This window comes from Lepidochelys kempii, chromosome 6 (assembly GCF_965140285.1).
Source record: "Lepidochelys kempii isolate rLepKem1 chromosome 6, rLepKem1.hap1, whole genome shotgun sequence".
Lineage (NCBI taxonomy): Eukaryota > Metazoa > Chordata > Testudines > Cheloniidae > Lepidochelys > Lepidochelys kempii.
In genome coordinates, this window is record NC_136385.1 from 9,544,847 (window position 1) to 9,566,780 (window position 21,934).

At 41.3% G+C, this 21,934-nt stretch overlaps 1 pseudogene; it reads right to left on the reverse strand.

Moving 5' to 3' along the window:
• Positions 1-21,934, reverse strand: part of LOC140912936 (interferon-induced very large GTPase 1-like) — a 107,998-nt pseudogene that overhangs the window by 59,254 nt on the left and 26,810 nt on the right.

Consider the following 21,934-nt stretch of genomic DNA (forward strand, 5'->3'; position numbering starts at 1 on the left):
TCACTTCTCCCCTGCATGGTACTAAACCACAACTGCTTCAAGCAAAAAAACCCGCTCTCTCTGCTAAAACTGCCAACGTCCAAAAATTCCTAACTACAAAAAATATTAAAAACTAGCCCTGGTAAAAAAACAAAAAATTATACACTGGCCAAAAAAGCCTTGTAAAACCCATGCTTAACAAAGTGGTATTAATTAAATGTGGGGCTTTATTCAACAGGCTGCGCCCTATGTTTTTAAATAAGTATCTTCAGCATATATTGTCCTTTCTGATTGGCTGTTAAATAACAAATACCAGAAACGCCTTGTTTCCACTGCCCCCGCCATTTTCTCCACTATACTATCCCCCTGTAACACATCCAAGTACAGACAATACCATATAGTCAAATAACACCCAATAGCCAAGGCCTTCCCACTTTAGTAATTTATTTAAATATTGTTTAAAAATATTTTTAACGTTCTAAATATCCCATATAAGCAAACAATTAAGTAATACAAACCGGTCAGTAAAAGTAAAGGTATATCACATGACTACAAATAAGCCTAAAAATTTAAAATGTAAATTAGTGGGTTTTATAATGGGGTTAATATAATGGCCATTCCAGGGGTCTGTAGTATATATATATAAAAAATGGGTCCTTATTGATTTTGGTGACCCAATTAGAAAATAATTAAATTCATATTTAAAAAAGGTGTGTTCTGCCACCAAAAAATTACCTGTACTAAAATAGTCCCAGTAATTAATAACCTAATCTGTACCATATTGCAATATACCCCTTCCTATGCTATTCATGTCAATGCTTCTTAAAGGTACATAAAAATTTTAAACAAATGTGGTACCGTATTTATTGAAAAAAAGGTTTTAAAATACTAATTTACAGTAATTTATGTTACATTAAAAAATGTAAAATTTGTTTGGCCCTATCTCATTTCAGGTCAATTTTATATATCCAAACTGCTCCAAGGGGGCTGCTGTTCTGTTGGCACAACAAAGGCCGTGGGTCTCCTCTAGAAAAAGGAAATCTGGTAAAACACCTGTAAAATGGTGCCAGGAGTGCAGCAGCAATTTAAAACATTTCAAGGCCAACAGCATAATAAAAAATTAAAACAGCTAAAAAAGGCCACTGGTCTTATTACTAAAGGACAGTTAACCCAGGTACAGGCTAAAGTTGGTAAATTACATGTTATCTCCACCCTTAGTTCAAGGACCCAAAAGCTGTTCACAAAAATGGTATTAAATATCACTAAGGCAAAAAAAAAAAATGCAGTAAAATCTGGCATGTTCAAACATGCAGAATTTCCCAGATAACCAGCTAACAGCCATTCAAAGTAACCTTAAGCATCAGGCTTGGTCCACTGCCCTTACTAGTGCTTCCAAAGTGCCATCTGATCTGTGGCTGTAAAAACAAACTTAAATGTTTTCAGGGTAAAGTTTCAGGCACTCTCAGTGCTCCTTCCAAGCCTACGGGCCGGTTAAAGGGGTGTGGGCTCCCACATACCAAATCCTGCCAGGTCCATAAAAAAAATGCAGGTAAAGTTAAATAATTCACCGTAATATTTAAAAAATTAAACCACCTTGTATGCCTAGCCAATTTGTTGTCAGTGCTCCTAAAATAACACCTAATGTTTAAATAAAAATAAAAAATTAATAAACACTTTGGCCTTTAAAGCCCCCACAGCATCAGTGCGTACAAAAGCTAAAGCCAAAAAAAGTCGTCACTGTTTATAACAATGGTTGTTAAAAAGGTAGCAAACAGAAAACGACCCGAACAAAACACCGAATTTTCCAGTTAGTAACAGCCGTGTAAATGTTGAGGCCACCACTTTGTAAAATATACATTTTAATCTCATCACTGCTGGCAACAATTCCATTATTGGCCTGCAAATGAAGTCCTACAATTAAATCTTAGGTTTCAAATACCTTTGAATTAAACTACCTTCATACCAAACCAATTCCAAAACCTACACTCACTCCTACCAAAGGTTCAAAAAATTTCTAAATTACAAGGTCAAATTTATGTACTTCAAGTTATATTGTATTTATGTACTTCATTGATGTACATATATATTTATGTACTTCAAAGTATATTATATTATACTTCGAATTATATATTCAATTAAAAACCATGCATTCCACAGTTTATAAAGTGTCTATCATAATGTAGTGTGTTATGTAACTAAGGCTATAAATCAACCCCAGCAGATTGTTACAATAAAAACAGTAATGTTTATACTGTTTTCATGTAGTTTAAAAATATGTTGTTGTAAAAAATGTAATAACAAAAATACCTTTCATGTTCAAACAGTATGCTTTGTTGTTATATCCAGTCACAGTTGATAAGGCTAACCATTTAATCTAAAATCAAAAATACAAAATCTAATAAAAATAAAAAGTTTAAAATGGTAGTTGTGCTAAAAAATACACAAAAGGCGGGGGGAGAGTGTAAAACAAAATTAAAAAACATTAAATGTCGGCCTCTCAGTTGATTTAAAAACAAAGCAACAGTCAGGCTAATGCAGAACCATAATAACACAAAATTTGTAAAGGCAGACCTGGTAAAGCGTATAAAAAACTGCAAACAAAGCTGTTTAACCTTGCCTTAAAATAAAAATAAAATGTAATTGTTAGCAAAAAATTTTAAAAACAAATAAAATATCAAAAAAGTATAAACAAAGACACCATCTTATATAATCAAAGGGTATAAATACTGCTTTATATTGTTTATACTTTAAAAAACTACTAAGGCAAAGGTATTCTTCATCCATTGCATTTCTTCCCTTGCAATTGCTTAAAAATAAACTCTTTTTGGCTTGTTGCATTCAAACTAATATATTATGTGTATATATATATATATTTATTTTCTTCCACAGTACTAAACCACAATTGCTCCAAAACAAACAAACAAACAAACAAACAAACAAAGCCGCTCACTCTGCTAAAACCGCCAAAGTCCAAAAATTCCTAACTACAAAGAACATTAAAAACTGGCCCTGGTAAACAAGGCGAAGCGTTATACACTGGCAAAAAAAAAAACCCTTGTAAAATCCATGCTTAATAGTGTGGTATTAATTGGGTTTGGGGGTTTATTCCAAGGCTGCGCCCTGTGTTTTTCAATAAGTACCTTCAGCATGTATTGCCCTCCCTACTTCGCTTTCAAATAACAAATACCAAAGGTGCCTTGTTGCCACTGCCCCCGCCATTCCCTCCATGATACTTCTACCCCCGTAACACATCCAAATACAAACAACACCAGATATTCTAATAAAACCCAATGGCCAAGGCCTTCACATTTTAATAATGTAATTAAATATTGTTTAAAAAATTAGGTTAAAGGTTCAAAATATCCTATCTAAGAAAACAATTAAATAAAAAACAAACTAGTCCATAAAAAGAAAAGTATACAATATCACTACAAATAAGCCTCAAAAATCTAAAATTAAAATTAGTGGATTTTATAGCGGGGTTAATATAAAAGCCATCTTAGGGGTCTATAATATGTCATAAAAAAGGTCCTTATTGTTTTTGGTTGCCCAATTAGTAAATAATCAAATTCATATTTAAAAAAGGGTGTGTTCTGCCACCAAAAATTTACCTGTACTAAAATAGTCCCAGTAATTAATAACCTAATCTGTACCATATTGCAAAATACCCCTCCTATGCTATTCATGTCAATGCTTCTTAAAAGTATTTTAAATTATATAAACAACAAATGTGGTATGGTACTTTACTAAAAGAAATGTGTTAAAGTAAGAGTAATTAATGCTATATTAAAAACTATAAAATTTACTCTTCCCCTATTTAGCTTTCAGGTCACGTATATCTATCCCAACTGCTCCAAAAAAGCTGCCATTTGGTTAGCAGAGCAAAGCGCCCGTGTCTCCTCTAAAAAAATATTTGGTCAAACACCTGTCAAGTGGGGCCAATAGTGCAGCAGCAATTGAAAACATTTATAAAAGCCAACAACATAATAAAAAATCAGGGCAGCTAAAAAAGGCCACTAGTCTTATGACTGAAGCACAGTTAACCCAAGTGCAAGCTGAAATGGATAAATTACATGTTATCTCCGCCCTTAGGTTAATAACCCAAAAGCTATTAATAAAAATGGTATTAAATATCACTAAGGCAAAAAAAATTGCAATAAAATCTGGCATGTTCAAAATTTCCTAAATAACCAGCTAGCGGCCATTCACAGTGACTTTAAGCACCAGGCCTGGCCCACTGCCCTTACTCGTGCTTCAAAAGTGCCATCTGATCTGTGGCCGTAAAAACAAACTTAAACGTTTTCAGGGTAAAGTTGCAGGCACTCGCAGTGCTCCTGCCAAGCCTACGGGCCGGTGAAACGGGTGTGGGCTCCCACATACCAAATCCTGCCGGGTCCGTAAAAACAATGCATAGAACATGAAACAATTCATGGTAATATTAAAAAAATTAATTCCCCTGGTATGCCGAGCCAATTTGTTGTCAGTGCTCCTAAAATAACACCCAATGTTTACATAAAAATAAAAAGCCAATAAACATTTTTGGCCTTTAAAGCCCCCACAGCCTCAGTGCGTACAAAAGCTAAAGCCAAAAAAAATTTGTCACTATTTCTAACAGCGTTTGTTAAAAAAGTAGAAAACAAACACCGACCCTAACAAAACACCTGCTCTTCCAAGCTAGTTACAGCTGTGTAAACGTTAAGGTCACCATTTGCAAAACATACATTTTAATTTCACCATTGCTGCAAAAAATCCTTATCTATTGGCCTGCAAATAAAATCCTATAATTAAATCTTAGGCTTCAAATACCCTTTCATTAAACCACCTTAATACCCGACCAATTCCAAAACCTACACTCACTCCTACCAAAGGTTCAAAAAATCTCTAAATTACAAGGCCAAATCTATGTGCTTCAAAATATATATCAAATTAAAAAACATGCCTTTCATACCATCTATAAAGCATTTATCTTATGGACTAATTATAATATATTGTGCTATGCAACTAAGGCTACAAAATAACTCCAGCATATTATTACACTGAACACATTAATGTTTGTATTGTTTTTGTTTAATTAAAAAATATGTTATTGTTGTTATAAAAAACAGAATAACAAAAATACTTTTCATGTTCATACTAATTATGCATTATCATTACATCCAACCAAAAGTTATGGAGCCGATCCTTTTAATCTAATATCAAAAATACAAGGTCTAATAACAATAAAAGTTTAAAAATGATGGTTGGGCTAAAAGCACTGAAGAGGGGAGTGTGAAAGTAAAAAAGGGCATTTAAGTGCAGCCATCTTAGTTCTGTTTAAAAAAAAAAAAAAAAAAAGCAAAAGTCAGGGTAACTCTAACCCCTAAGAATTCAAAACTTCTAAAGTCAAAACTGGTGTAAGCGTACAAAAATTGCAAAGCAAAAACCTTGCCTTAAAAGAACAATAAAATGTAATTGTAGCAAAAACATGTTAAAAACAAATACAATATAAAAAATGTATAGACAAAGCAGATTTTTATGTAATAAAAAGGTATAAATACTTGCTTTACATTGTTTATACTTTAAAAATTTGCATAAAAACAGACACCCTGTCCAAACGGCTGTCTTCCTTCTTGCAATTGCCTAAAAATAAAACTGTCTGTAACTTGTTGCATGCAAACTAAAAGTAAGAACTTGTCTTCTTCCACAGTATCCATTTGTTCTTGTGTCCACATTGGTACTGAGCTTAAAGAATTCCTCTCCCTCCATGGTATTTATCCCTCCGATGTATTTACAGAGAGCAATCACATGTTCCCTCAGCCTTCTTTTGGTTAGGCTAAAGCAGCCAAGCTCCTTGAGTCTCCTTTCATAAGACAGGTTTTCCATTTCTCGGATCATCCTAGTAGCTCTTCTCTGTACCTGTTCCTGTATCCTTCTTAAACATGGGAGATCAGAACTGCATACAGTCTTCCAGATGAGGTCTCACCAGTGCCTTGTAGAACGGTACTAACACCTCCTTATCTCTACTGGAAATACCTCACCTGATGCATGCCAAAACCGCATTAGCTTTCTTCACGGCCATATCACATTGGTGGCCCATAGTCATCCTGCGGTCAACCAATCCTCCAAGGGCCTTCTCCTCCTCTGTTACTTCCAATTGATGCATCTCCAGCTTATAACTAAAATTCTTGTTATTAATCCCTAAATGCATGACCTTACACTTCTCACTATTAATTTTCATCCTATGACTATTACTCCAGTTTACAAGGTCATTCAGGTCTTCCTGTATGATATCCCGGTCCTTCTCTGAATTGGCAATACCTCCCAGCTTTGTGTCATACACAAACATTATTAGCATACACTCACTTTTTGTGCCGAGGTCAGTAATAAAAAGATTAAATAAGATTGGCCCCAAAACCGATCCCTGAGGAACTCCACTGGTAACCTCCCTCCAGCCTGACAGTTCACCTTTCAGTAGGACCCTCTGTAATAATTTGTATTCTTGAACTAATAATTCCCCATGTGGCACCGTAACAAACGCCTTACTGAAATCTAGCTAAATTAGATCCACTGTGTTTCCTTTGTCTAAAAAATCTGTTACTGTCTCAAGGAAGGAGATCAGGTTGGTCTGGCACCATCTAACTTTTGTTAAACCATGTTGTATTTTGTCCCATTTACCATTGACCTCAATGTCCTTAACTACTTTCTCCTTCAAAATTTTTTCTATACTACAGATGTCAAACTAACAGGCCTGTAGTTACCCGGATCACTTGTTTTCCTTTCTTAAAAATAGGAACTATGTTAGCAATTCTCCAGTCATGTGGTACAACCCCTGCGTTTACAAATTCATTAAAAATTCTTGCTCATGGGCTTGCAAGTTCATGTGCCAATTCCTTTAATATTCTTGGATGAAGATTATCTGGGCCCCCCATTTAGTCCCATTCAGCTGTTCGAGTTTGGCTTCTACCTCGGATATGGTAATCTCTACCTCCATAGCCTCATTCCCATTTGTCATGCTACCATTACCCTAAGATCCTCATTAGCCTCATTAAAGACAAAGGCAAAGTACTTGTTTAGATATTGGGCCATGCCTAGATATCCTATGATTCTATGATTATCCTTAACTTCCACTCAGTCCTCAGTGTTTAACTGTCCCACTTCTTCTTTCTTTGTTTTCTTCTTATTTATATGGCTATAGAATCGTTTCCTATTTGTTTTAATTCCCTTTGCAAGCTCCAACTCTACATGGCTTTTAGCCTTTCTCACTTTATCCCGACATGTTCTAACCTCAATAAGGTAGCTTTCCTTGCTGATCCCTCCCATCTTCCACACCCTGTATACTTTCTGCTTTGCCCTAATCACCTCTCTGAGATGCTTGCTTATCCAGCTTGGTCTACAAGTCCTGCCTATGAATTTTTTCCCCTTTCTTGGGATGCAGGCTTCTGACAGCTTCTGCAACTTTGACTTGCAGGAATCCCAGGCCTCCTCTGCCTTTAGATCCATAAGTTCTTCAGTCCAATCCACTTCCCTAACTAATGTCCTTCATTTTTTTAAAGTTAGCCCTTTTGAAATCAAAAACCCTACTCACAGATCTATTTTTTGTTATCCTTCCCTTCAGGTTAAGGTGAATTAGCTCATGATCACTGGAACCAAGGGTGTCCCCTACAACCATTTCTTCTAGGAGGTTCTCACAACTTACCAAAACCAAATCTAAAATGACATCCCCAGTTGTTGGTTCAGCAACTACTTGATGAAGGAATTCATCAGCTATCGCATCTATTAAAATCTGAGCCCTATTATTATTATTACTAGCACTTGTCCTCCAGTCTATATCTGGGAAGTTAAAGTCTCCCATGAGCTCACAGTTCCCATGAGTATTTACTTCATTAAAAACATTAAAGAGGGCAACAGTGGAAGAAAACATGAGTTTTTCATTGTGTCCCCCACCGCTTGGGTCACCACCACTGCTGCCTCTGTGTCTGTCTTTGCCTTCTCACCTCAGTCCTTCTCCTCCAGCAGAACTCCCCCTCAACCTCCCCTGTCTCCAGCTCTGTTGGCTGGCTCCTCTGCCGCTGCAGCCACCTACACTCCTTCTGGCCAGATGAGGGATTTCAAAACGTTTTGAAGAGTGCGCAGAAATGGGTAGAGGAGCTTCACACTGAAGCTATTTCCCCACCCATTCAAGAATACAAGAGTCACCAAAGACGACATTTTGTATATGAGGCACGGGATAATCTCATAAGAGACCCCAAACAACAATTCAAAGCTGAATTCTTTAACCGGGTGCTAGACTGTGCGATACAATCCGTTGCAGAATGTTTCATGCAGCTCAAGGATCACAGCAGCATATTTGGGATGTTGTAGGATGTTCCCAAACTCCTCACTGTACCTGAAGAAGACCTAAACCAGCAATGCAGGGCACTAGAGACCCTGTTGACACATGATGACATGTGCGATATTGATGCAAGTGATATAGGTGATGAACTGAAAGCCCTTTTCAGATACATTCAACAGGATCAACTCCAAAGGCTGTTCTGGAATATGCGTGCACAAATAAGATGACCACCATCTTTCCAAATTATTTTGTTGCTCTGTGCATACTTCTAACACTTCCTGTAACAGCTGCCAGTGGAGAACACAGCTTCTCCAAGCTGAAATTAGTAAAAACACATCTATGCTCCACAATGACCCAGGAGAGGCTAGTCAGCCTTGCAACCATCTCAATAGAGTATGAGTTGGCCCAGACTGTGGACCTTCAGGAAGCAGAAGCAGTTCAAATCTCTGCAACCAAGAAGGCACGGAAGCACCACTTTGATTATTCAAACATCAAAATGCCAGTGTTAACTTTCAAATGCCTGAACAGCATATGTAACTTTTCTTGTCTGCATAATAAAGTGTACTGACAATTTTTGAACAAGGCATTTAAAGTTGTTAGTTCTCCTTTATTGGGGTAGGTAGCAGAGCAGTACCATGGGCGGAGTAGAACAGAAAGAAGGCAGAATTGAGACCTTTCAAAGTTTTGGCCCAAGCAACGGGGTATGGGGGTGTCATTTGAGCTCCCCGCCTGATAGGGTGACCAGACAGCAAATGTGAAAAATCAGGAGAGGGGGTAGGGGGGTAATAGGAACCCATATAAGAAAAAGACCCAAAAGTCGGCACTGGCCCTATAAAGTTGGGACATCTGGTCACCCTAATGCCTGAGGTGCCAAAATGTTGTGGGCCGGCCCTGCCGGCAGGTGCAGTGTATTGAATAAAACAAACTCATACAAAACAGGATGTGATTGAAGAGAATTAGTCATTAAATTACTTATTTCTTTTCTGTTTATCTTGATGGAGGTATTAAATCAGGAATCACAGACTCTGCGAGCCCCAAAGCTGTGGGAGAAAGGTGGCATAAATCCCGAGTTGGAATTAGACTTTCAACAAACCAGAGAGCCGGAGGAGACAGACCTTCCCCAAGACAATGTCCTCTTATCGCCCTTTGTTATGTAGTGTCAGTGAACATGGTTAGAAGAGATTGGCACTGCCAGGTGTGAATGGGGCTTGTGAGAGTGAAGTATTTTCATTGTATTCTGCAGATAATATTGCTCAGATTCAAAAGGAGATGCCGAGTTAACTCAAGCTACACCTTATGCATTGCCCTAACTCGACTCCTGTCCACACAGAAAAACCCTAAAGATGTGCTGCTTATAACTCAAGTGAGCTGGCCCCTCGGGGCACAGGCTAAAGCCTAAGTTAGCACAACTCACCAGCTAACATGATCTTTCTGTAGTATGGATGCAAGCTAGCTGCACTTGAGTGCTTCTAATTCTCCAATGCCTTCCCACTCTTCCCCCTGTGTCCCAAGAAAGGACAGACAAGTTCTCCCACCATCCACTGGGGAAGAATCCATACAGTGGCACAGCTCACTGCTGTGCAAAGAGCCTTAGGATGAGCTCCTAAAAGTCTGAGTGCCCCACCTGAGTGAGTGCAGTGCCAGTCTGGACACAGCAGGACCTTTGTTTATTCACAGTGTGGCTCTTCTCATGTGAGAGAGGCTGATTCAAGCCCAGTAATTGAGTGTAGAAAACTCAAGTTAACTCTGCAGTGAAGACAAAGCCTCAGCTCTTTCGGCGGACAGGGATCTATTCTACCACAGTGGTTCTCAACTGGGGGGGTCTGTGGCCCTGTGGGTGACGGGTGTCACAAGCAGGCTTAAGAGGATCTGCCCAAATAAACCAGAGAGCATGGCTGGCCTTAGACTCAGAGGCTTCTCTATCAAGCCTTAAAACCCACAGATTGTGTTAATCACTCCTATTGATGGACCAGGCGATTCCACAGGCTACTGCCCACTACCTCCAACTGTAACACAAACTTTAACTGTGACATCAGCAACATTAACATGAGCTTTCTAGAAACGTGAAGATACATGATCTATTCTTTTTGTGTGGGGGAAGTATGAATTCAGAGTTAAGGTTTTGTGTTGCAGTTCAAGCTAAAGGCATTTTTTTGTGTGTACTGTATTTCTTTATAGGGTTGCCTCTCGGTCCAAGTGCTTAGCAGTATTTGGGGCCTCTCCAGGTTGTTTCCATTAAGAGGAGAAATTGATTATAAATGTCCCATATTTCTTGGTACAATCTTGTTTACTTAAGAAGAAGGTGCACACAGTTCTGTTTCCCTGAACACAGTAGAAATGCAAACTTGCTTGTAGCCAGTCCTGTGCCCTAACAAAGGGCTTTTTCTTGGCTTCCTCCACAGCCACATTACCAAGGCTTCTCTGGGTTTCTGCTGGCTTCCTTATTCCTTTCGATAGTTATCTGCAACATAAATCCATTCCCCAGCCCCTGCATTTTTGCAATCAGTCCTAGGGTTCTCCTCAGCCTGCTTGTCTCACCTACTACTCAGGCCTTGCCATGCTGGTCCATGCCTTGGGTGGTGGGTTCTGTTGTTTTTGCTCCCACTAAACCATGGGGTATTTAACTGCTCCCATATTTAGCCTAACTGAAAGGGTGCGTTGTCCACACCTGAACTTCAAAGGTGGCTATCAATGGACGGGATATATTTGACCTCCTTGTAGGAGGTGGAGAGAAGAAGAAACTGCAGTCGTAGGTGGGGAGGGAGAAAGAGCACAGATCCTAGCTCAGCTGCAAAGGCCTCCTTTGCCTTTCACAAAGATCATCAGTGACGGGGATCCCCAGTGATCGAACGAAGGATCTCTTGTACCATGGGCCAATCATCAGGGAGAGAACTCCTGACTAAGGATGCATGACATTAATGGTGGGGGCATTTACAGAGGTTATAGCTGCCCCCACCATTCCTTCTCTCCCATGGTCCTCCCAGATATTCCTGCTCCCCCAGTCCTTCCATAGCAGAGGCCAGAAGGGCCTCTCCTTGCCCCCCAGTAACCTCCCTTTGCAGCTGGGGAAGTGTCCCATCAGCACTGGCCTCTCAGAGCAGGACATCCCTGCCTGCAAGCCGCAGGAGAAGCTCTCTGAGAAGCAGAACTGGCACCTGAGCTCTGGAAACCGCTTCAGGGACAAGTTTCCTCTCTCAATTTGACAAGGGGCAGGAAGAAGAGGCATAAATCCCTAGAGCTGTGTCAAGAGCTGGAGGAAAGTGTTGGATAATATTAAAGAAGTTCTGTATTAAAATCACAAATGAGTTTGATTCCCCAGAGTTTAAATTCCAGGGTATTACTAATTAAGAGGTCTCTTGGTTTTTGGTACTGTTTCTCTCCCTCTATGTGTGAAACTTGCAAGCTGCTAATTGTGTTAGTACATTCTAAGACAGAGTCTGTTCTCAAAGCAATTCACAGAGAGAGAGACTCAAAGCAATACTCTGTAACAACAGAAACAGCACCCAGAGACTCCCCGCCCTTTCCTTGTATTAACAATTGTGATTAAAATAGAGATAGAGGATGTATGTGGATGGATGCTTGGTGTGGATAATAACTGAATGATCAGGGAGGTGCCAGCCTAAGAATCCAGTGTCCATCGGCTGAAGAAGGCGTCAAGTGGAAATAACCAGAGGACCCCCCGGAGGGCAGACTGGAATCCACCCAACAGCCTCAAGAATGGGAGAACCAAAGAACAAGATAACATCTTGGAGCCGTCAGGAATGTGCTATCTGCTGATTGATTCAGCAACAGCATGATGAAGCAATTCCCATAGACTGCCATAGGAAGAAATTCCTATAAAAATAGACTCTAAAAAGTGAGAACTTTGGGGTCTGATTCTGCAAACCAACTTCCAGGAGCATCAGATGAGCATCTGACAAGGCCCTGCTCCCTCCTCATGTCCAGGCCACCTGGCCAGTGGCTTGGCATGAGCAACTCTAAGGCTGGTAACTATGATAACAACCTTGCAGAACCTGTGTGTGTATGTTTGTATGAATGAATGTGTGAATAAATATGAGATTGAATGGAATGTTATAACTATAACTAACTGCTTACTATGATTCTTTCTGTATTCACAATAAATGTGGTGTTTTGCCTTTTTCCCTTTAATAAGATCCTGCTGGTTTTTATTTTATTGGTATAACAAAAGGACTGTGTGTCCATGGCTGAAGGTGGGAGGGGAATGGATGGAGATGTGGTTCTCTGCTCTCTCACACGGAACGTGTCAGCCAGCGCAGCTGAGCCATCGTGGGGTTCTGTTAATTTTCTGCTGTTAGATGCCTGCCCTAAATTACTGCCTCCCATCTGAATGAAGGCAAAGCAAGAGGGGCACTGTGCCCTAACCCTTGTCTGGACTTAGGGGATGTCTTCACGACCAAGCGTGGCAACGCTTTAACGTGGCTGTGTAGTCGCAGCACCAGCGCTGGGAAAGAGCTCTCCTGTATCACATTACCCAGTCCCAAATATTGAAGTAAAATAACCCCTCTTCTCCTACTTCAGATTCCTGCTGTTTATGCATCCCAGGATCACCTTAGCCTTTTTGACCACAGAGTGACCTGGGAGCACATGTTCAGCTGATTATCCACCAGGGTTCCAAATCTTTTTTCAGAGTCACTGGTTCCCAGGATAGAGTCCCCCCCCCATCCTGGAAGTATGGCCTACATTCTTTGTCTCTACATGTATACATTTATATATAACCGTATTCTAACATGGGTTGTTTGTTTTCACCCCATTTCCCAAGCAATCCAGGTCACTCAGTTTCAGTGACCTGTCCTTTTCATTACTTTCTATTCCCCTGAATTTTTGTGTCATCTGCAGACTTTATCAGTGATGGTTATATGTCTTCTTACCATTCATTAACAAGAATATTAAGTAGCACAGAGCCAAAAACTGATCCTTTTCTGGGACACCACTAGAATCACATGCATTCAATGATAATTCTCCATTTACAATTACATTTAGTGACCTATCTCTTAGCCAGCTTTTAATCCATTTAATTTGTACCATCTTAATTCTATGTATGCAGTGTTGTTGTAGCCATGTTGGTCCCAGAATAATAGAGAGATTCATAGATTCATAGATACTAAGGTCAGAAGAAACCATTATGATCATCTAGTCTGACCTCCTACACAACGCAGGCCACAGAATCGCACCCACCCACTCCTGCGAAAAACCTCTCACCTATGTCTGAGCTATTGACGTCCTCAAATCGTGGTTTAAAGACTTCAAGGAGCAGAGAATCCTCCAGCAAGTGACCCGTGCCCCATGCTACAGAGGAAGGCAAAAAACCTCCAGGGCCTCTTCTAATCTGCCCTGGAGGAAAATTCCTTCCCAACCCCAAATATGGCGATCAGCTGAACCCTGAGCATATGGGCAAGATTCACCAGCCAGATACCCAGGAAAGAATTCCCTGTAGCAACTCAGATCCCACCCCATCTAACATCCCATCACAGGCCATTGGGACTATTTACTGTGAATATTTAAAGATCAATTAATTACCAAAACCACGTTATCCCATCATACCATCTCCTCCATAAACTTATCGAGTTCAATCTTAAAGCCAGGCAGTAGTAGTAGAATATTTATTGGTCCAATAAAAGGTATGACCTCATCCACGTCATGGGATCTATTTTCCCTAAATCCATGTTGATTGGCATTTATTATATTAGCTTCCTTTTATTCTTTATAAATTGAGTCCTATCTCACCCATTCCAATATCTTGCCCAGGATAAATGTCAGACTGAAAGTCCTATCATTACCTGGGTCATCCTGTTTTCCTTTTTAAAATATAGTTGCAACATTAGCTTTCTTCCAGCTCCTGTATATAAATAAATCCCCTGGGCTTGGGACATAGTCACACTAATTATCAAAGACATGAATGTTTCAAACCAGAACTGGTAGTCTGTAGTTCACTATTTGAAATTACAATTTGCAAACTGCAAACCAGTGTTGTCTTCCAATGGCTGTACACTTAATACCTTGGTAACACTGTTTCCATATTGCTAACCCCAAGTATTCACAGATCATGAGTCAGACCCCCCCCCCTCCAAAATCATGAGATTGTCTAAAAAATTATGAGATTTAAACTGTAATGCATTTTGGTTTCTATTTATTTACTTTCTGGGTTTTGAGCTTTTAGGCATCATGTTTTTGAACTTTACTCTGAAGCCATAAAGGTTAGAAATTTCCTTTTTTTTTTTTAAATGAAAACTGAATAACACGACTCCAAAAAAATTGCAAGAGTTTGAAACACTGCTACTTGCAGCATTGGTACTAAAGGAACATAGAGGGGAAGATGGAAGGCTAGTGTTACAATGAGGCAGAATGAAGGTTGTTTGGGTGACTTAAACTGTGGATTTCCATACTGCCAAAGATGTGAGGGTTATTATAGGAATTTATAATGTCCTGAATTTGTATGTTTTTATTTATTTTAACACAACTATACCCGTCTTGTAATCTCTGTTCCAAGTTGTGTAGCTTTCTGACATTTGTCTTTTACTAATTCCAAAGTTCTTGAGAGGCCTTTAACACTCCAGTTACTGATGAGTATTTTCAAACTTCACTCCACTTTAGCAAAGCATTTTGTCTGGGGAATTTTCATCTCTTGCTTTACATGTTTGCTCCCATAAGCACCTGTTGGACTCAGTTCTGCTTTATCTCATAGTTTCTGAACTAGCCGGGGACACCTCGCCAGTGAGGCCAGTGGATGAGGAAGAGCTGGGCTGCAGCCCTATACTCACAAGCTCAGCTACAGGGTAATTCTTCTGATGAGGTATAAGTGACTGAAAAGAGGAGCTAAATTCACAAAGGGATTAATACTTTGTGATGCTCATATTACCTAACTTTTAGACACCTAGAAAATCACCAGAATCTCCCACTATTCACTCGCTGTAAAGTGGAGTGAAGCCTGGGGTAGGCACCAGGTTCCCTGTACACGAATGGGGGAGATAGGAGCCTTAGACCCCGAGTCACAAAAGCCAGCATGTGAGGTGGGAAGCTGTCTACGCTAGCCAATGGGAGATGCTGACGAGAAGGGTGTGTGCTAAGCCCCACCTCCTCACAGAGATAGGCGCCTAAGTGCAGACTGCAGGGAGGCACCCATTTCTGCTACTCCTGAGTCTCAGCTGAGAACCCTCATTAGAACAGGAACAGGGATCTCTCGCCTTGCCACTGAGTGCTCCAACCACGAGGCTACAGGGGCATTTCCCTGCTTGCTCGCTCTCTCGCCCAGATGACTCTTTAATTATATGATCAACAATGGAACAGCTTCAACAGAAATGACCCAGGGATTCCCCACATCAGAACATTGCATAGATTAGTGGTTAGGTCACTGTCCTCAGACCTCTGTTGAAATCCCTTCTCCTCATCAGGCGGGGGGGGGGGGGATTTGAGCTGGGGGTCTCCGACATTCCAGGTGAGTACCCCCACCGCTGGGCTGTAAGGGATGAGGGAGCTCCGCCCCGCAAGGCTGTTTGGCGTGAGCTCACCTGAGGGGCCCTACCCAGTAGGCGGGCTCTGAGCACACCTACCCTGAGCAAGTCAGGTGGCTGTCTTCTCCTGTCTGTGAATTGCTCTGGGGCTTAGGCAGGAGTCTGGTCTGTGATGCTCAGAGGGAGGCAGCAGAGACACAGGCGCCCAGGGAAACTTTTCCTGAAAAAAATTAGGCACCGAGTGAGTTGAGGCACCTACAGGGTGTGGCAGGAGTTTTGTGGATCCCAGTGGAGCCTCAGTCTGGGGTTTCGGTCCCTTAACAATCTAGGCCAGGGTGACTAGAATGAAAGTGTCTCCTCAGACAGCACCACAGTGTCAATGCCATGATGCTGTCACTATTATTGCTCCATACAAGGAAAAGCTCCTGGCTCATTTCTGGGGCAAGACAGCATATTTCTATTCATTACCTCCCTGGGCTGAACAATGCTGAGGTCCCAAGCAGCATTTGCCAGGTTGATAAGAGATGCCAAGTCCCCTTCCCCTTGTAAGGCTCAGAACATTTTACCTAAGGTCTGTGGCACCAGCAGAGCTGCCCTGAATATTAGTCCATTGTTTCAGGTTGAGAAACGAAAACACTCTATCTCTAGGAGAAGAGAAAGAAAGCTGGGCTCCAGTTTGGGTCGGTAAAAATTGAAATAGTGTCCTTCCCTCTCTAGCAGGGTTCTGGATATTTTCCTGTCCTTGTTTCCATTAAACCACATTCTGCCCAGCTCATTGTGAAGACAAATTCTGCTTCTCCTTATCAAGAGCCAGCTGCTTTCAAACCGCCTTCATTCCCTTCTCTATACCAGCTCCATGATGAGCCTCAGCTGGAAGGCTTTCCCTCCCTTCCGATGTCATAGGCCAGCCTCAGACTGGCCCAAAAGTGAAACCAAGAAATATCCTAGTCAAACACTTTAGAAAAGAAAGAGAAATCCACTTGTCAGTATTTATAACTGTCCAAGAGAGAATTTTGGGGTTACTAGCTTGTTTTAGCAAGGCCTGGCCTAAATGTGACCTTTATTCTGGTCAAGACAGACCCTAAACATTTCCCCCACGCTACTCTTCTTCATGCTCCTGCCATCCCCTGCATGCTTGGAAAGGAGACAGTCCTATGCTATCTCAGAGGGATTTTGTCTGGCATTGTTCCAAGGGGGCAGAGTTAAGGCTGCGAGGTGATGTGGTGTGGGAGACATTCCCTTAACTCTTTATTTCCTGGTTCATGTTTAACCATCACCCCCCATCTGGAGGGGCAAGAGACAGTGTAAGAGAAAGGTAGAGGTGTGTTCATCAAGTTTTTTAGCAGTGAATTCCCCCTGTGTTTGGTTGAAGTGATGGTAGTAAGGGTGGGGCAGGATTGAGGGGCATCCGGTGAAAGCGTGAGGAGCTTCCTGGGCAAATCTTGCTCCCACATAGCAACCAGCTCCTCTCTTCTCCTGGCCCCTCCATGGCCTTGGTAGGACTGAAGGTACCAGGGGCAGGAGGAAGGGTGGTAGTTATGAGGCTGTTGGGAGTTCACCTACCAGTTGGAAGTAGTAAGAGGAGGGAAAGTGAGCCTCAAAATCCCTGCCCCCACATCAGGGCTTACAGAAGACACTTGTTACATGTGCATAGATAGATAGACATGTAGAAATTCCTGAGTGAACTTCAATCTAGCTAGTTTGAATAAGAATAGCAACCTCTCTATATATACAGATAGATACGTCCACATGGAGACATACCTGAGCTAGCTTTGATCTAGCTTGGTCGAATAAGAATAGCAGCGAAGCTGTAGCCATGTGGGCGCCAGCCTGGGATCCTGGACACTTACTCAAGAGGCCAGCCTGTGCCACCCTTGCACCATAGCTTCACTGCTGTTGCTAGTGGCTCTAGCGAGTTCAAAGCTAACTTGGGAATGTCTACAAGTGCTGCGGTCACACCTCTGATTGCAGTATAGACAACCCTAAATCGCTGAATAGGATGAGTGCCTGATACTGAGGAAGGCAGAATCCCAGATTGTTACTCATTAACCTGAATCTAATTCTGGTAACTTCGCAAATTATTTCTTGCTCCATGTCTATTTTTTCATTCTTACAGATCTCCTGGTTCAGTAACAGTGGCCACTGGTGATAAATCCTTGAAGATTATATGCAAAGAACACAATAAACTAATCAAAATTATTCAAAGTGACCCAGGGAGTGTCTTGGATAAGTCACTTGCCCAGTCCATCATCACAGACGAGGACTATGACCATATGAATACAATAGTAGATACAGAGACCAAAATTAGAAAATTGTCAATTCAAATACAGAGGAAGGGGGAATTGACCTGTCAGCAATTTTTGGTGTGTTTAGGAACCATGTTTCCAGGCACAAATCAGGATTTACAACATCATCAATGGGGTAGGTTGTTGGGGTTTTTTGAGTATTTGTTTTTGTTTTTTTGTCTTTCAAGAGGAAAAAAATGTAATAGTTGCAACATGGATCAAGGACTCATTTCCAAATAGATACAGGACATGTTTAATGGGAAAACCTATGTTAATGCAAAGTTATGGGTGAGAATTTAAATGCATGATTAAATTCAAACATCTAGTTCCCAGACAGTTATTCTTGGCCTTCTTTATTTATATGTGAAATGACAAGATTGTGGCACATTTTATAGAACCTTTATGATAGACATTTAGCAACAGAACAGAAGTAGACAAAAAGATCTTCAGGTGGCTAAAATTGGTGTAGCTCCATTGACTTCAGTGGGCTTTGGATGAGGCCCTTTACATATAAGGGATCTCTCTCAAACCTGTGAAATCTTTCAAAATAGAAGAAACTTTTGAAATGTGACACTGTATCTAACTACAGGATCTATGTATCCATTAAATAACGTCTCGGTTTAACGATGTCTACACCCACACAAGGTCACCAGAGAACCCAGTAGTTATGGCCATGGACAGAAGGCAATCTTCCCTTGCTTCCATCCAGTGCCCTGTTTATGTCATTCTACAGCCGCAGAATTTCCCCCTTGCTACAGAATTATGATACAGAATCTGAACTTTTTCATTAAAAAAAAACGTTTCTAGCTTTTGTGCTTGCGGAGATAACCTTGATAGTGTGAAGTGCAAGCGAATGTAACCTCTGCAGTGATATCTGCCTGAAACAACAGCTCTGAGAAGTGTGAACTTGCCCCTTAAATCTCTGTTGGGCCCCACAGACTTCCTGATTCCACATCCATGGAATCTGGCATTTTTCCAAGGTGCCCTAGAATTTAGTATTTTTTCCATGAGGCTGGAGCAGCAAAATGCCCTAAAAGTGGAAGAGAGCTAGAGCTAGGCCAGAAAGTGATGCCCATTGAAGACCAATGGTCTGTCAAGCTTTGGCCACAGTTTGTGTGGCAGGGGCACCAACAAAGCCACCATGCTCCAAAGAACCTCTTTGGATTCTAGCTAGAATGGTTTGATGGTGCCAAGTCCACCAAGGTAAGATAACGTGGTGTTGCCGTGCAAGCACACAAAGCTAATGTAACCGGGGGTGGCAATGAAAGTCAAAGACAACATTTATCAGTGTTTCCTAGCTTATTGGGAACTGATTGGAGAACAGGGATAGAATACAGTGCGGAGCCAGAACCATAAACAGGTGCGCAGCTCCATTCTCGGGCTCTCTGATCAGAAAGGAACGTGACTGAAAATTAACCCCTGATCTCCCTTAGAAGAGTTCAGCGGCCAGAATACTACTGAGTCCATTGCATTCTTTATTCAAAGCTTCACAGTGCTGTGTATCATTGTATTGGACAAGCAGATCTTCCATTATAAACTAGAAACTATGTAATGAAATGCAGAGGCAGGTGCAATGTACTAAATAAAACAAACACACACAAAACAGGAAATGATTGAGGAAAATTACTCAGTAAAAAACTAATTTCTGCTCTGGTTCTCTTGTTGGAAGGTTTAAATCAGGAATCTCAGACTCTGCGACCCCAGAGCTGGGGGAGAAAGAAGGTGTAAATCCAGAGCTAGAATTAGACATTCAACAAGCCAGAAAGCCAGAGGAGACAGACCTTTCCAAAGGTAATTTCCTCTTATCACCTTTCCTTCGGTAGTGGGAGTTAACACTTTTAGAAGAGCTTGGCACTGCCAGGTGTGAATGGTGCTTGTTAGAGCAAAGAATTTTCTTGGTATTCTGAAGATAAAATTGCTCAGATGCAAACTGTGCATCCATTGTTACGCTGAGGGGCACATTTCACAGAAGTTCACCCACTGCCTCAAATTGAAGGCACGGTCCCAAAATTAACTGGAGCTGAAACTCCAACTTTTAATGATAGAAAGCTTATTAGGACCAACCTTGGACCCTGGCCCTGATACGACTCCTCTGCAGTGGTCACCATCTGCTGACGCCCATTCACCTTGCACCCCAAAAAAATAAATCCATGCTCTGTCACCAAGATGAGAAGAAATGGGCCCCAAGCATCACCTGCGAGGTCGGTAACCTCAACATATTCTAGGCCCTAGAATCTAGGGCGACAGTTCCTTTGACTGTCCAGGTGCCTCCAGTGCTGGCACTGTTGAGAGGTCCAAAGACCTAAGAGGGTAGGACTGCCGTCATGGGGTTTTCCCGGGGTGCAACCTGAACGGTGGGATGGCCGAGTCCTCTGTCCCACCTCAAGAGGTCATCAAGTCCAGTCCGCTGCACCCATGGCAGGACCTGCACCATCTAGGCCATCCCTGACAGGTGTTTGTCTAACCTGCTCTTAAAAATCTCCAATGATGGAGATTCCACAACCTCCCTAGGCAATTTATTCCAGTGGTTGACCACCCTGATAGGAAGTTTTTCCTAATGTCCAACCTAAACCTCCCTTGCTGCAATTTAAGCCCATTGCTTCTTGTCCTATCATCAGAGGTTAAGGAGAATAATTTTTCTCCCTCCTCCTTGTAATAAACCTTTTAGGTACTTAAAAACTGTTATCATGTCCCCTCTCAGTCTTCTCTTTTCCAGACTAAACAAACCCAGTTCTTTCAGTTTTCCCTCATAGGTCATGTTTTCTAGACCTTTAATCATTTTTGTTGTTCTTCTCTGGACTGTCTCCACTTTGTCCACATCTTTCCTGAAATGTGGTGCCCAGAACTGGACACAATACTCCAGTTGAGGCCTAATCAGTGCAGATTAGAGCGGAAGAATTACTTCTCATGTCTTGCTTACAACATTCCTACTAATACATCCCAGAATTACGTTTGCTTTTTTTTTGCAACAGCATTACACTTGTTGACTCATATTTAGCTTGTGGTCCACTATGACCCCTAGATCCCTTTCTGCAGTACTTTTTCCTAGGCAGTCATTTCCCATTTTGTATGTGTACATCTGATTTTTCCTTTCTAACTGGACTACTTTGCATTTGTCCTTATTGAATATCATCCTATTTACCTCAGACCATTTCTCCAATTTATCCAGATAATTTTGAATTTTCATCCAAAGCACTTGCAACCCCTCCCAGCTTGGTATTGTCCGCAAACTTTATAAGTGTGCTCTCTATGCCATGATCGAAATAATTGATGAAGACATTGGAAAGAATCAGACCCAGAACTGATCCCTCCAGAACCCCACTCATGCCCTTCCAGCATGACTGTGAACCATTGATAACTACTCTCTGGGAATGGTTATCCAACCAGTTATGGACCCACCTTGTAGTAGCTCCATCTAGATTGTAGTTCCCTAGTTTCTTAATGAGAAGGTCATACAAGACTGTGTCAAAAGCCTTACTAAAGTCTAGATATACCACATCTGTAGTTGCCTGGGTTGCCTTTCTTTCCCTTTTTACAGATATGCACAGTATCTTTTCCAGTCTTCTGGAATCTCCTCTGTCTTCCATGACTTTTCCAAGATAAAGTTTGAAAAGTTTCATAGTGTCACCTCTCAGGGTTTCCCAGGGAGGTGCAGACCACTGTGGAAGATCTCTGGTGTGAAGGATCTAAACACTTTGCTGAGTGCACTGATGAGTCCCTTCATTCATTAAAGAATTCCAGAGCAACCCTGTGTTCACTCAGCATCTATAAATCAGTGCTGCAGAGAAGACTGGGTAGATATCCACCTACTCTGAGATCTCGAACCCCACATTTCACCCCTCCAGAGCATTATGATCCACAATGCAGGCAACAGAGACCTCCTTCCAAAA